The sequence below is a fragment of the Cherax quadricarinatus genome, chromosome 44, assembly GCF_038502225.1.
Source record: "Cherax quadricarinatus isolate ZL_2023a chromosome 44, ASM3850222v1, whole genome shotgun sequence".
In the NCBI taxonomy this organism is placed as follows: Eukaryota; Metazoa; Arthropoda; class Malacostraca; order Decapoda; family Parastacidae; genus Cherax; species Cherax quadricarinatus.
Genome location: NC_091335.1, coordinates 10,778,051 through 10,794,172, shown reverse-complemented (window position 1 = coordinate 10,794,172; position 16,122 = coordinate 10,778,051). Strand labels below are relative to the sequence as shown.

General features: G+C 45.2%; 1 protein-coding gene and 1 long non-coding RNA gene across 2 annotated transcripts in view; one reads left to right on the top strand and one right to left on the bottom strand.

Moving 5' to 3' along the window:
- The window catches only part of LOC128705498 (aminoacylase-1B-like), a 262,798-nt gene that overhangs the window by 103,495 nt on the left and 143,181 nt on the right, over window positions 1–16,122 (top strand). The window lies entirely within an intron of this gene.
- The window catches only part of LOC138853966 (uncharacterized), an 81,010-nt gene that overhangs the window by 61,236 nt on the left and 3,652 nt on the right, over window positions 1–16,122 (bottom strand). The gene's annotated exons all lie outside the window — the stretch shown is intronic.

Below are 16,122 nucleotides of genomic sequence, written 5' to 3'. Positions count from 1 at the left end.
GAAGGGGAGGGGGGTTAAAAAGGGGATGCAGTCGGGTTTGATCCAGAGGAAGGGTCAACCCGACTGGCTAAGATTAAAAAAAAAAAAAAAATTGGAGAAAATCTCGCTCAAAAATTACCTTGAGAATTTTTTTGTTTCCGTTATTCACCTGTTGACGTTACTGGTTAACGGTTATTACTGTTTGGTTGCTCAACGGTTCTGTTATTACTGTTTGGTTGGTCAAAGGTTCTATTACTACTTGGTTGTCAACGGGTTGTTATTACTGTTTGGTTGTCAACGGGTTCTGTTATTACTGTTTGGTTGTCAACGGGTTCTGTTAGGTTGGTCAACGGTTCTATTACTGCTTGGTTGTCAACGGGTTCTATTACTGTTTGGTTGTCAACGGGTTCTATTACTGTTTGGTTGTCAACGGGTTCTATTACTGTTTGGTTGGTCAACGGTTCTATTACTGTTTGGTTGGTCAACGGTTCTATTACTGCTTGGTTGTCAACGGGTTCTGTTATTACTGTTTGGTTGTCAACGGTTCTATTACTGCTTGGTTGGTCAACGGGTTATTACTGTTTGGTTTTCAACGGGTTCTATTATTACTGTTTGGTTGTCAACGGGTTCTGTTATTACTGTTTGGTTGTCAACGGGTTCTGTTATTACTGTTTGTCAACGGGTTCTGTTATTACTGTTTGTCAACGGGTTCTGTTATTACTGTTTGGTTGGTCAAAGGTTCTATTACTGTTTGGTTGTCAACGGGTTCTGTTATTACTGTTTGGTTGTCAACGGGTTCTGTTATTACTGTTTGGTTGTCAACGGGTTCTGTTATTACTGTTTGGTTGTCAACGGGTTCTGTTATTAGTTTGTCAACGGGTTGTTACTGTTTGGTTGTCAATGGGTTCTGTTATTACTGTTTGGTCAATGGTTATTACTGTTTGGTTGGTCAACGGGTTCTGCTATTACTGTTTGGTCAACGGGTTGTATTACTGTTATGGTGGTCAAAGGGCTTTGCTATTACTGTTATTCTGGTATATATATTGATTTCTATATCTCTGGTATAGCCAGATCTGCGTACCTCCTGGTATATCCAACTCACTGTATCACAGGTATAGCCGGATCAGCACATCTCCTAGTATAACTAGGGATATTTCTCATTGCCGCACTAATGCAGAGGTTGCAAGTATATCCCTTGATGCAGACTGTGTGGGTTCCACGAATGCTTCACCGTTGCCCACATGGGCGGTTTGCATCCCACACCTCGTCTCCAGAGCTCTAAACTGCAAGCCTACACACAGACATACTCGTAAAACACACGGGTATACTTATAAAACACATATGTGCTCGTAAAACACAGATATACTCGTAAAACACATTCATAAAACACACATTCCTAAAACACACAGATATGTACTCATAAAACACAGATATACTCATGATATAAAACAGATATGCTCATAAAACATACACACACAAACACACACACACGCAGAAGCAGAGAGAGGACCTAGTAGCGATCAGTGAAGAGGCGGAGCTGAGTCTCAACCCCTGCAACCACCATTGGGTGAGTACACAGACAGACAGACAGATAGATAGACAGAGTCACACACACACACACACACACACACACACACACACACACACACACACAGTGGCATGGAGAATGTACAAGTGGAATATTCCTGCGAATTATACACGATTGAAGGACCTGACCCCAGTGACCTCACAGACTTGGGAATGGTCCCCACTACCTCAGAGGTAGGTGGGAAAACCTCTTACAACAGATCCGATTCACCCTTTACATCCCCTTGTAACGAGTCAGGGGGGTAAGTCTGCCTGTCTCCTAGCAATCCACTCAGTCGGTAGATGAGAGAAGTTTGCTTGTTAAGCTCTCTCTGGTCTCTCAAGGGAGTCCTGGTCAGGCAGACACAAACACATAAAAAAACTATTCCCAGCAGGATATCAAATGATAAGAAAAGACAGAGGAAACAGGGAAGGAAGAGCTGCACTGCTAATCAGAAATCAGTGGAATACTGAATTGAGTTAGATAAACATGTAGGAGGCTACATAGTGGGCTTAAAGACTGGGGAAGCCAGAGTAATAGCAGTGATTATGATATACAACCCACCACGTAACAGCAGCAGACTGGCACAGGAATATAAGGACATCTACAAAGCAATAGTTAACACCACAGCAGAAGCAGCCAAGAGTTTACAGGGTTAAAGTGCAGATATGTATCATGGTTGATTTCAACCACTAAAAAACAGACAAGAGAACTAGGAAACATACGGAGGGTCTGGAAAGTTAGAAGACTACGTTGATGGAAGCACTTAGGGAAATTCTGGTGATATTTCACGGACACAAAAGAGAAGAGGTGAGCCAGAAAAACTTGAGTGAAAGACAGTAGAACTACATACAACAAATGAGGTAATCAGTCCCTCAGCCTTGGAGATGGTAAAGAGCACCGTAGTCGTGAAGAGTCTGAAGCATAGGCATAAAGATTGTCGCTTATATACTGGTGTCAGATGAAGGACGTGTAGCAGACGAAGACATTGTTACTGGTAGGCGGGATTCCCCAGTGGAAGTAGGTCATACACTGCAGACACAGCAACAACATGGAATCTTGGTAGAGCACACATCTCCACAACCTTAGCTAATACTGGCCCGTCCCTTGGGTATGCCAGAAAGACTGGACGTAGTATAAACAAGTACAGTGCGCCTGACATAGGTGCAACAGTAACCAACAGAACCCCCTTAATTAACGGTAGCAACCACACAGGCTCGAGCCTCACACTGCCCATAATAAAGAAAAAAAAAAGATAGCTTTTGTAGGCTGTATGCCTCATCTCTTTAAAAGTATAAATATCTGTATGTAGTGTATAACACTAACACCACCACCACCACCGATGCTCGTATGTTTGCATGTGGCCCTGGAATGGCTCGTGGGCGATCTTTCTTCCTAAAGGGTATCGGATTCTATTTGCGCCATCAGTCTGACAGACAATTTCTAGTGTCAGGACTACAACAAAGTGGACCACCAGGAAAATTTGTGCATCGAGTAAAGAATGGTTCTTTTATAAATATAAAAAAAACACACACACACACACACACACACTCAACACACAAACACTCAACACACACAACACAACACACAACACACACAAAACACACATACAAAACACACAGAACACACACAACACACATACAACGCAAAACACACAACACACAAAACACACATACAACACACAAAACACACAGAACACACACAACACACATACAACACACAAAACACACAGAACACACACAACACACATACAACACACAAAACACACAGAACACACACAACACACAAAACGCACATACAACACACAAAACACACAGAACACACACAACACACAAAACGCACATACAACACACAAAACACACAGAACACACACAACATACAAAACACACATACAACACACAAAACACACAGAACACACAAAACACACAAACACACAAAACACACAGAACACACAAAACACACACACAACACACACAACACACACACAACACACAAAACACACAAAACACACAGAACACACACAACACACACACAACACACATACAACACACAAAACACACAGAACACACATACAACACACAAAACACACAGAACACACACAACACACAAAACGCACATACAACACACAAAACACACATACAACACACAAAACACACAGAACACACAAAACACACATACAACACACAAAACACACAGAACACACACAAAACACACATACAACACACAAAACACACAGAACACACACAACACACATACAACATACAAAACACACAAAACACACACAACACACAAAACACAAGCACACAACACAAACACAAAACACACAACACACACAAAACACACATACAACACACAAAACACATACAACACACAAAACACACACAACACAAAACACACACAACACAAAACACACACAACACAAAACACACACAACACAAAACACACACAACACAAAACACACACAACACAAAACACACACAACACAAAACACACACAACACAAAACACACACAACACAAAACACACACAACACAAAACACAACACACAAAACACAACACACAAAACACAACACACAAAACAACACACAAACACACAAAACAAACACACGAAACACAAACACAAAACACATACAACACACAAAACACGAACACAATCATACAACACACAAAACACGAACACAAACACACAAAACACACACACACACAAACACACATACACAAACACACACATACACAAACACAAACACACACACACACACACACAAACACACACAAACACAAACACACAAACAGGTATCTACTGATGGTTACTAAAAATTGCTTCTCTTAGAGCTTTTTTTCTTCCCTCTTTCGTTGGCACCTGAGCCATTTACTCTTTCTTCCCCATTCCCTTATGCTGCTCTTCCCTTTCCTTTCCCCTTAATTCCCTCCCTCTTCCCTTTCCTCCATTCCACCTCGCTATTACCTCTTCCTCCTTTCTGATTTCTATTTCCATTCTCCCGACCCTCCCTACCGTTTTGAACCAGAGGTTAAACACACGCACACTCTCTCTCATCTATCTCCCTTCCCAAATTCCCCTCCCACTTCCTCGCTCTATACAGAATCCATTCCGCTCGCTCCCTCCCTCCCTTCCTCTCAGTCCCTCCTTCCCTCCCTCCCTCCCTCTCTCCACTCCTACTCGTGTACCGCAGTTAGACGCAGTGACACCTCTTCCTTCCCTAATTCCCTCCACAGCGTGACCCCTTAGCAAAGATGTGACCCCTTTAGCAAATATGTGACCCCTTAGCAAAGACGTGACTCCTTAGCAAAGACGTGACATACAGAGGCATTCGTTCGTGTGTGTATAATGTATGCATATATCTGTTTCATATTTTCGAAGACGATAAATACTCAAAGACTAGGAAATATCTTCATTAGTAGTGGAGGAAAATATAAAGAATGTGACAGCTGCATAAAAGAACACGAAGGGATATATAAAAAAAAAGTGATAATGGTAAGATCTCTGCAACATCATGGAAGACAAGAAACCTCTGTTGCAAAGTTGTCTTTTACAAGTTGTGCATGACAACTGAATCGGGATTTGAAAGGTAAGGAGCTCTAGGGTGTTCTATAAGTTTGAAACTACGAGGGTGTTCCATAAGTCTGGAACCACGAGGGTGTTCCACAAGTCTGGAACCACGAGGGTGTTCCATAAGTCTGGAACTACGAGGGTGTTCCACAAGTCTGGAACCACGAGGGTGTTCCATAAGTCTGGAACCACGAGGGTGTTCCATAAGTCTGGAACTACGAGGGTGTTCCACAAGTCTGGAACCACGAGGGTGTTCCATAAGTCTGGAACTACGAGGGTGTTCCACAAGTCTGGAACCACGAGGGTGTTCCATAAGTCTGGAACCACGAGGGTGTCCCATAAGTATGGAACCACAAGGGTGTCTTATAAGTCTGGAATTGTAAGGACAGATTATAAACGAAAACTGGCAGTAATAACGCCTATTGACAGGCGCTCAATAGGTCTTCCATTATTTTTGATACAAGAAAGATCCGGATGCCTTCTGCCATACTAAAAAAAAAATCCTGGGCAGCTGCACAAGTTAAAAAAAAATGAATATTTTATTCACTGGTCCCTGACTTATGGAACAAAAGTATAACCACCACGAACTGAAAAAAAGTGTGAGAGATGAACTACATAACTACATGTTACACTAATATATATATAAGGTCAAAGTAAACAGGTGTTATCACAATATAAAAAAAAACCACTGTGGGGAAAAAAAGTGAAGCTAAAAGTGTTGTCGTGATTTCTCACATTATCACAGGTCCTTGATAATGTGACAAATCACGAAATTGCTTGGAATTTCACTATTTTTTCCAGTGGTTTGGTTTTGTACGTTACACTGTACAGGCGGGCCCCACTTTACAGCATTTCGCTCTACGGCGTTTCGCTAATGCAGCGGTTTTCAAATATATCCATTCTTCATTTGCTCAGACTTCCTACAATGAATATAATCACCAATCACTATGGATTAAGGTTGAAAATATTTGAAGGTAAGTAATGTGTATAATGTATACGCATTTTTAGGCTTGGCTCTATTGGTCACTTCATATATGATAGTGTAAACATGTCTATGTTTCAGTTTACAGCGACTCTCGCTTTACAGCAGTAGACGGGTCGCTAACCTGCTATATAAGCGGGGCCAGTCACAGCTCCTGGCTTCAAGAGCCTCATCGTACTTCTTAATCTAGTGAGTACACCAGAACAGCTCTGCTGCTGCAGGTACTGACAGCAGCAGCACAGCTCTGCTGCTGCAGGTACTGACAGCAGCAGCACAGCTCTGCTGCTGCTCATGAGTAATAACACAGTACATAGATGGCTGCACAAGAGTCAAAGAGCAAGATACAGATGAATGGGGAAACAAGTGAAAAGGGAAAAAATTGACCTAAAAAAATATCTGAACAAAATCAGAGAAAATAACTGGCAGAGAAACACAGTGGGGGACCTACATTTTTGTGCCCCTGAAGCTAATGGGGGCCCCTTTTCAACCAGCAATGGCTAACCTACATGATACTTTAATTACCTTTTAATTTTTAACTATTTATACTGAATTATTTTAATATTATTGAAATACCTTTTCTCATACAGTTAGACCTAAAATTTTTAAGCAGTGTGGACTTGAGTCGCTTACTGGGCCCTTTGGGATTAGGGGCCCTCAAGCTTAAGCTTCATTAGTTTTGTAGCAGATCCGCCCCTGGTGAGGCATGAAGGTTGCAAAGATATCACCACCGAGGTAAGAGACATGACACCTCCAGTCATCACCACCAAACATGACATTTATTAATTTAAAAATTTATAAAATCTTGCAAGTCATCAGAGAGAAAATCAGAACCAATTTTGCCCACAAGACAACAACACTGAGCTCACCCATGTGGGTGACCGTGGGTCACCCATGCTGGTGACCGTGGGTCACCCATGCTGGTGACCGTGGGTCACCCATGCTGGTGACCGTGGGTCACCCATGCTGGTGACCGTGGGTCACCCATGCTGGTGACCGTGGGTCACCCATGCTGGTGACCGTGGGTCACCCATGCTGGTGACCGTGGGTCACCCATGCTGGTGACCGTGGGTCACCCATGCTGGTGACCGTGGGTCACCCATGTTGGTGACCGTGGGTCACCCATGTTGGTGACCGTGGGTCACCCATGCTGGTGACCGTGGGTCACCCATGCTGGTGACCGTGGGTCACCCAAGTTGGTGACCGTGGGTCACCCAAGTTGGTGACCGTGGGTCACCCATGTTGGTGACCGTGGGTCACCCATGTTGGTGACCGTGGGTCACCCATGTTGGTGACCGTGGGTCACCCATGTTGGTGACCGTGGGTCACCCATGTTGGTGACCGTGGGTCACCCATGTTGGTGACCGTGGGTCACCCATGTTGGTGACCGTGGGTCACCCATGTTGGTGACCGTGGGTCACCCATGTTGGTGACTGTGGGTCACCCATGCTGGTGACCGTGGGTCACCCATGCTGGTGACCGTGGGTCACCCATGCTGGTGACCGTGGGTCACCCAAGCTGGTGACCGTGGGTCACCCATGCTGGTGACCGTGGGTCACCCATGCTGGTGACCGTGGGTCACCCATGCTGGTGACCGTGGGTCACCCATGTTGGTGACCGTGGGTCACCCATGTTGTGGCGCAGTGGGCAGGCTAGTGTGTAAGGCGACGTTGTCAAGTGTCACCCAAGAAAGATAATAAAGTGAAACAATCGTGTGACCAGTGAGAGAAATACAGTGAATAGGGTACATTATTAACGAGAAGAAATTGAGGAGGATCTACGCCAGGACGTACATCGAGCTGGATCTACGCCAGGACGTCACATCGACCTGGACAATCTACAGTGCTACAGCTGCACTACAAGTACTGTATCACCTATGAGTGGTTGTTTGGGTGTGGGGTTCCAGGTTCCAATTAACCGCCAAGCTGAATGTGAATGGTCTAACTCTCATAGCACGATAAAGAATAGGCACTCAAGTATTCAATAAGGTTTAGCAAATGGTAATCCATTGAACAAGGCGATTAACTCACTATAAGCAGGTCGAGCATAGGCAACACTGTAAGGGTGGGAGTCAGGTCACAAGAGGTTGTGGACACAAGCGACAACTGAGAATCTACATTACACTCCAAGCACAAGCCACCTACTTTTCAGACACATAATAAACCCACACATAATTCGACACATAATTACACACACACACAAATGCATGCACACACACACACACACATACACAAACACACACACACACACACACACACACACACACACACACACACACATACACACATATACACACATATACACACATATACACATACACAAACACACATACACACACATACACACACATACACACACACACACACACACACACACACACACACACTGTAAGTAAGTGCGGTAAGTCCCAGGAGGTTGGGGGTCAGGTCACAAGAAGGTGTGGGCAGCCAAGGACCACTGAGACTTACATTACAACGCACAAGCCACCTACCTTTCAGTACATAATAAACCCACACATAATTCTACACAAAATTACACACAAAATTACACACAAAATTACACACAAAATTACACACAAAATTACACACAAAATTACACACAAAATTACACACAAAATTACACACAAAATTACACACAAAATTACACACAAAATTACACACAAAATTACACACAAAATTACACACAAAATTACACACAAAATTACACACAAAATTACACACAAAATTACACACAAAATTACACACAAAATTACACACAAAATTACACACAAAATTACACACAAAATTACACACAAAATTACACACAAAATTACACACAAAATTACACACACACACACCACACACACACACCACACACATATATCCAGACACACATACACTCCCCCCCTCACCACCGACATCTCACTACTTCCCCTGATCCCTCCCCTCCCTCGATCACCCTCCCCTCCCCCATTCACCCTAAACCCTCCCCACCCCTCCCCACTCCGCTCCCACATAGCCACAGTTCCTCCACTACTTCCCCCCCCCACACTCTGACATACACACTACTAACCTAACATACAGAACTACATAGGTTTCCCACTCTGAGGCAATCAGGATAAAACAAAAATGGGTTGCCAGAGAGCAACAAGAAAAACCAAGGGACAGGAGGAGGAAAGTGCAAAGGAAGATGGGCAGCAGAGCTCATAAAAAGGGATCATGAAGAAAAGAAACTAGAAGAACTTAGCATGAGAATGGAAGAGAGGATAGATATGGAAAGCAGGAAGTGGGAGGTGCATGTCAAAGCAGCAGAAGCTAGGATACAGAGTTTAGAAGAGGAATTGAAAAATCTGAAACAGCCTAAAGAACTAAAGAACATTTTGGGATTGACAACAGAGACTGCTACCTCAGCCACAAATAAGGGGACTGTAGGGAAAGAAGGGGCACAACTGCATGGAGAAGCTCTATCAGAGGAGACTGTAGCAAATGAGAGAGCTAAGCTTTATGTGGAGGCCCTAACAGACAACAACAGAGCCCAAGGAAAGCCGAGAAGGGGAAATGACAGTCCACTGAGCCCAAGTACATTAGCCAGTGAAACTGATGAAAGGAAAGCTGCAGTGGAGGAAACCAAATTAAATGAGGGGATACACAGGGATATGCAGTGGGAGAATGAAAGGGTGAGGTCAGTCTTTGTGTATGGGCTCCAGGAAGTCGAAGGGGAAACATATGAAGCAAGAAAACAAGGGGAAAAAAAAGCAATTGAAAGCATCATGAAAGCAATAGGAGAAGACGATATGACCCAGCTGGAAAATTTTCGGAGAATAGGGGGGTTTGTAAAAAAAAGAACCCGGCCAGTGAGAGTGACCTTCAAGGCAGAAGCGACTCGGACCAGGATCCTGCAGGAGAAAGCACGATTAAGGGACATGACGGCATACAGGAAGGTGTATCTCGACCGCGACAGAACACAAGAAGAAAGGCAGAAACTGAGAGAGATGGTACAAAGGCGAAAGGAGGAAAGAGAGGGGATGGAGAAGACAGACAGGAGATCCCAGACCCAGGAAGAAGATCAAATACAGCCTCCCTCACAACTTCCTATAGAAGCCTCCCAACCAGGTCAACCCCAGTGCAACCAAACACTCTAAATCAAAACACCCATGCCACATCCAATGCCCCCACCCACTACATTACAAACTCCACCCCCACAGCAACAACCCATAGTTCCTTACCAGGTCTCCCACTTCCCCAACCCCAATATACCTCCCAGACCACAGTCTTAGAAAAGAAGTTGAAGGTGTGGTATACAAATGCAGATGGAATAACAAACAAGTATGAGGAGTGGCACGAAAGAATCAAAGAGACATCCCCAGACATAATAGCACTCACAGAAACAAAACTCACCAGAATAATAACAGATTCAATCTTTCCATCCGGATATCAAATCCTCAGGAAAGACAGAGGGAGGAGAGGGGGAGGAGGAGTTGCACTGCTCATTAAAAACCAGTGGGGTTTTGAGAAAATGGAAGGAATGGATGGCACGGGCGAAAGGGACTACTTAGTAGGAACAATCCAGTCTGAGGGACATAAGGTGATAATTGCAGTAATGTACAACCCACCACAGAACTGCAGGAGGCCAAGAGAAGAATACGATGAGAGCAACAGAGCAATGATCGACACACTAGCCGAGGTGGCCAGGAGAGCACACATGGGGGGAGCAAAGTTACTAGTTATGGGTGATTTCAATCACAAGGAGATTGACTGGGAAAACCTGGAGCCCCATGGGGGTCCCGAAACATGGAGAGCCAAGATGATGGATGTGGTACTGGAAAACCTCATGCATCAACATGTTAGAGACACTACCAGAGAGAGAGGAGAGGATGAACCAGCAAGGTTGGACCTTGTATTCACCATGAGTAGTTCGGACATCGAGGGTATCATGTATGAAAGGCCCCTGGGAGCTAGTGATCATGTGGTTCTGTGCTTCGACTACATAGTTGAGCTCCAAGTGGAGAGAGTAGCAGGAATAGGCTGGGAAAAACCAAACTACAAAAGGGGGAACTACTCAGGCATGAGGAACTTCCTTCAAGACATTCAGTGGGAGAGGGAACTGACAGGAAAACCAGTACAAGAAATGATGGACTATGTAGCAACAAAATGCAAGGAGGCAGAGGAGAGGTTTGTTCCCAAGGGAAACAGAAATAATGGGAAGAACATAACGAGTCCTTGGTTCACCCAAAGGTGTAGGGAGGCAAAAACTAGGTGTACTAGAGAATGGAAAAGGTACAGAAGACAGAGAACTCAGGAAAATAAAGAAATCAGCCGAAGAGCCAGAAACGAATATGCACAGATAAGAAGGGAGGCTCAGAGACAATATGAAAATGACATAGCATCAAAAGTAAAGACTGACCCGAAGCTGTTGTACAGCCACATCAGGAGGAAAACAACAGTCAAGGACCAGGTAATCAGACTGAGGAAGGGTGATGGGGAATTCACAAGAAACGACCGAGAGGTTTGTCAGGAGCTCAACACAAGATTTAAAGAGGTATTTACAGTGGAAACCAGTAGGACTCCAAGAAATCAGAACAGGGGGGCACACCAGCAAGTGCTGGATGAGGTACATATAACCAAGGAGGAGGTGAAGAAGCTGCTATGCGAACTTGACACCTCAAAGGCGGTGGGACCAGACAACATCTCTCCATGGGTCCTTAAAGAGGGAGCAGAGATATTGTGTGAGCCATTAACAAAGATCTTCAACACATCATTTGAAACTGGGCAACTCCCTGAGGTATGGAAAATGGCAAATGTAGTCCCAATTTTTAAAAAGGGAGACAGACATGAGGCACTAAACTACAGACCTGTATCACTAACGTGTATAGTATGCAAGGTCATGGAGAAGATCATCAGGAGGAGAGTGGTGGGGCACCTGGAAAGAAACAAGTGTATAATTGACAACCAGCACGGTTTCAGGGAAGGAAAATCCTGTGTCACAAACCTACTAGAGTTTTATGACAAGGTGACAGAAGTAAGACAAGAGAGAGAGGGGTGGATCGACTGCATATTTTTGGACTGCAAGAAGGCCTTCGACACAGTTCCTCACAAGAGGTTACTGCAAAAGCTAGAGGACCAGGCACACATAACAGGAAAGGCACTGCAATGGATCAGAGAATATCTGACAGGGAGGCAACAACGAGTCATGGTACGCGACGAGGTGTCAGAGTGGGCGCCTGTGACAAGCGGGGTTCCACAGGGGTCAGTCCTAGGACCTGTGCTGTTCTTGGTATATGTGAACGACATAACGGAAGGGATAGACTCAGAAGTGTCCTTGTTTGCAGATGATGTGAAGTTAATGAGAAGAATCAAATCGGACGAGGATCAGGCAGGACTACAAAGAGACCTGGACAGGCTACAAGCCTGGTCCAGCAACTGGCTCCTTGAATTTAACCCTGCCAAATGCAAAGTCATGAAGATTGGGGAAGGGCAAAGAAGACCGCAGACACAATATAGTTTAGATGGCCAAAGACTGCAAACCTCACTCAAGGAAAAAGATCTGGGGGTGAGTATAACACCGAGCATATCTCCTGAGGCGCACATCAATCAGATAACTGCTGCAGCATACGGGCGCCTGGCAAACCTACGGATAGCGTTCCGATACCTCAGTAAGGATTCGTTTAAGACTCTGTATACCATCTACGTCAGGCCCATACTGGAGTATGCAGCACCAGTTTGGAATCCACACCTAGTCAAGCACGTCAAGAAATTAGAGAAAGTGCAAAGGTTTGCAACAAGACTAGTCCCAGAGCTACGGGGATTGTCCTATGAAGAAAGGTTGAGGGAAATCGGCCTGACGACACTGGAGGACAGGAGGGTCAGGGGAGACATGATAACGACATATAAAATACTGCGCGGAATAGACGAGGTGGACAAAGACGGGATGTTCCAGAGATGGGACACAGACACAAGAGGTCACAATTGGAAGTTGAAGACTCAGATGAATCAAAGGGATGTTAGGAAGTATTTCTTCAGTCATAGAGTAGTCAGGCCATGGAATAGACTAGAAAGTGATGTAGTGGAGGCAGGAACCATACATAGTTTTAAGGCGAGGTATGATAGAGCTCATGGGGCAGGGAGAGAGAGGACCTAGTAGCAATCAGCGAAGAGGCGGGGCCAGGAGCTGTGAATCGACCCCTGCAACCACAAATAGGTGAGTACAAATAGGCGAGTACACACACACACACACACACACACAATCAATATCACGCTCCTCAGCACTGTGAGAGAGAACGATACATAGCGGAATTTTGTATATTACGGTTTAAACTGCAGTGGTGTTGGCCTTGTGGTGCGTGTTAGAGAGACGCTGGACACGTTGAGACAAGCAGTGAGCCAAGATGGACTCGGACGAGCCAAGCAGGAGCTCAGACGAGCACAAGAAGAGCTCAGACGAACCAACGAGGTACTCCGGGGAGTTAAAATGCACTGAGACGAGTCAGGGAGATGCCCAGGCGAGCCAAGGAACGAGCCAGGGAGATGCCCAGGAGAGCCAAGGAACGAGTCAGGGAGATGCCCAGGAGAGCCAAGGAACGAGTCAGGGAGATGCCCAGGAGAGCCTAGGAACGAGTCAGGGAGATGCCCAGGAGAGCCAAGGAACGAGCCAGGGAGATGCCCAGGAGAGCCAAGGAACGAGTCAGGGAGATGCCCAGGAGAGCCAAGGAACGAGTCAGGGAGATGCCCAGGCGAGCCAAGGAACGAGCCAGGGAGATGCCCAGGAGAGCCAAGGAACGAGTCAGGGAGATGCCCAGGCGAGCCAAGGAACGAGTCAGGGAGATGCCCAGGCGAGCCAAGGAACAAGTCAGGGAGATGCCCAGGCGAGCCAAGGAACGAGCCAGGGAGATCCCCAGGAGAGCCAAGGAACGAGTCAGGGAGATGCCCAGGCGAGCCAAGGAACAAGTCAGGGAGATGCCCGGGAGAGCCAAGGAACGAGTCAGGGAGATGTCCAGGCGAGCCAAGGAGATGCCCAGGAGAGCCAAGAAACGAGCCAGGGAGATGCCCAGGAGAGCCAAGGAACGAGCCAGGGAGATGCCCAGGTGAGCCAAGGAACGAGCCAGGGAGATGCCCAGGCGAGCCAAGGTACCCAGGCGAGCCAAGAAGATACCCAACCGGCCCAAGGAAATACTCAACCGAGCCAAGGAAATACCCAGGCGAGCCAAGAGAATGCCCAAACGAGCCAAGGAATTACAAAAAGGAGACGGGAGAGGGAAATTATCAGACGAGCCAAGGAAGTGCTCAGAAGAACTCAGGAGGTCCTCAGACGAGCTAAGATGTACTCAGACGAGCCGAGTACTTACTCTAATCTCACGTGAAACAACTAATATAGCGGAAATCAGAAAAAAAATCACAGGAAAGTAAGAAAAAAAAGCAAATCGGGTGTCGCCGAGCAGAAAAGCGAGATTAGTGAGCTTAGTCGACAGTTTTCGAAGCGCTGGAAATCTCGTAGAGACTAGAGTTACTGGTCTCGTAAGAGAGACGAGACGGTCTCGCCATAGACATATGAAGAGGGTTGTTATGGGACGAAAAAATATATTTTTAAATTATGAATAAAACTGTGAAAGAATTTGATAGAAATTGTGAAATTTGAAAGAAATTTTGAAAGAAATTTTTGATAGAAATTTAAAAAAAAATTGGTAGACATTGTGAAAATTTTTTGATAGAAATTTTGAAAGAATTTTAATAGGAAATTTTGAAAAAAAAAAAATACAAATTTTGAAAGAATTTTTGATAGAAATTGTGAAATTTTTTAGAAATTTTGAAAAAAAAAAATATAGAAATTGTGAAAGAACTTTTGATAGAAATTTTGAAAGAATTATGGAAATATTTCATAAATATTGATTTTTTTTGGTAGAAATGAACAAAAATTTTGAGGAAATTGCACAAGAATGGTCAGATAAGTGGCTGCTTGAATTCAACCCCCGGTAAATGCAAGATTATGAAGATTGGGGAAGAATCTAAAGCGGGAACGAGGTACAGACTAGGAAGACAGACCTCGATCAAAGATCTAGGGGTGAGCATAGTGACCAGTATATCACCAGAGGCTCACATCAGTCGATTCTGGTCACAGACCGGGCCGCGGGGGCGTTGACCCCCGGAACTCTCTCCAGGTAACCTCTGCAGTCAGTGTTCGTCTAGCAAATCTAAAAGTAGCCTTCAGAAATCCTAACAGTCATTTCAGGCCCTTTACACATACGTGAGATCCATCTTGGAGTCCGCAGCACCAGTATGGAACCCGCATCTGAAAAAGTATGTTAAGAAACTGGAAAAAGTGAGGCAGTATGCAGCAAGGTTTATTCCTGAGCTAAGATCTATGAACTATGACGAAAAGCTAAGGGATTCAATTTAACGACACTGGAGGACAAAAGAACCAGGGGAGACATGATAACAACATATAAAATACTTAAGAAAAATTATAAGGTAGACAGGGATAAATAAGGAGAGAGAAAAAACAGGAACTCGGGGGCACAGCTGGAAGTTGTCACAGAGGAGCCACAGGGATGTCAGGAAGTACTTCTTCAGTCTCAGTGTGGTCGGTAAATGGAATGATCTTGGTGAGGAAGCGGTGGAGGCAGACTCCACACACAGTTTTAAGAGCAGGTACGATAGGTCCCCCGAGGCTACGATTGAATCTGGAGTGGCAAGAGACGGGGCCAGGAGCTGAGACTCGACCCCTGCAACCACATCTATGTGAGTACGTACCATATAAGGGTGGTGGCAATGGGAGATAGAGGTGGTGGGGGAGGGGGAAGGGTGGTGAGAGGACGGGAAGGGGTGGTGAGGGGAGGGGAAGGGGTGGTGAGGGGAGGGGAAATCCTGCTATAAACAAACGCGTCGCCCTAGTGCTATCGAACTGCAGTGACGTCACTGGCATCGACCGTATGACGTCACCGCAATGTTATTCTGCAATGAGAGAGAGAGAGAGAGAGAGAGAGAGAGAGAGAGAGAGAGAGAGAGAGAGAGAGAGAGAGAGAGAGAGAGAGAGAGAGAGAGAGAGAGAGAGAGAGAGA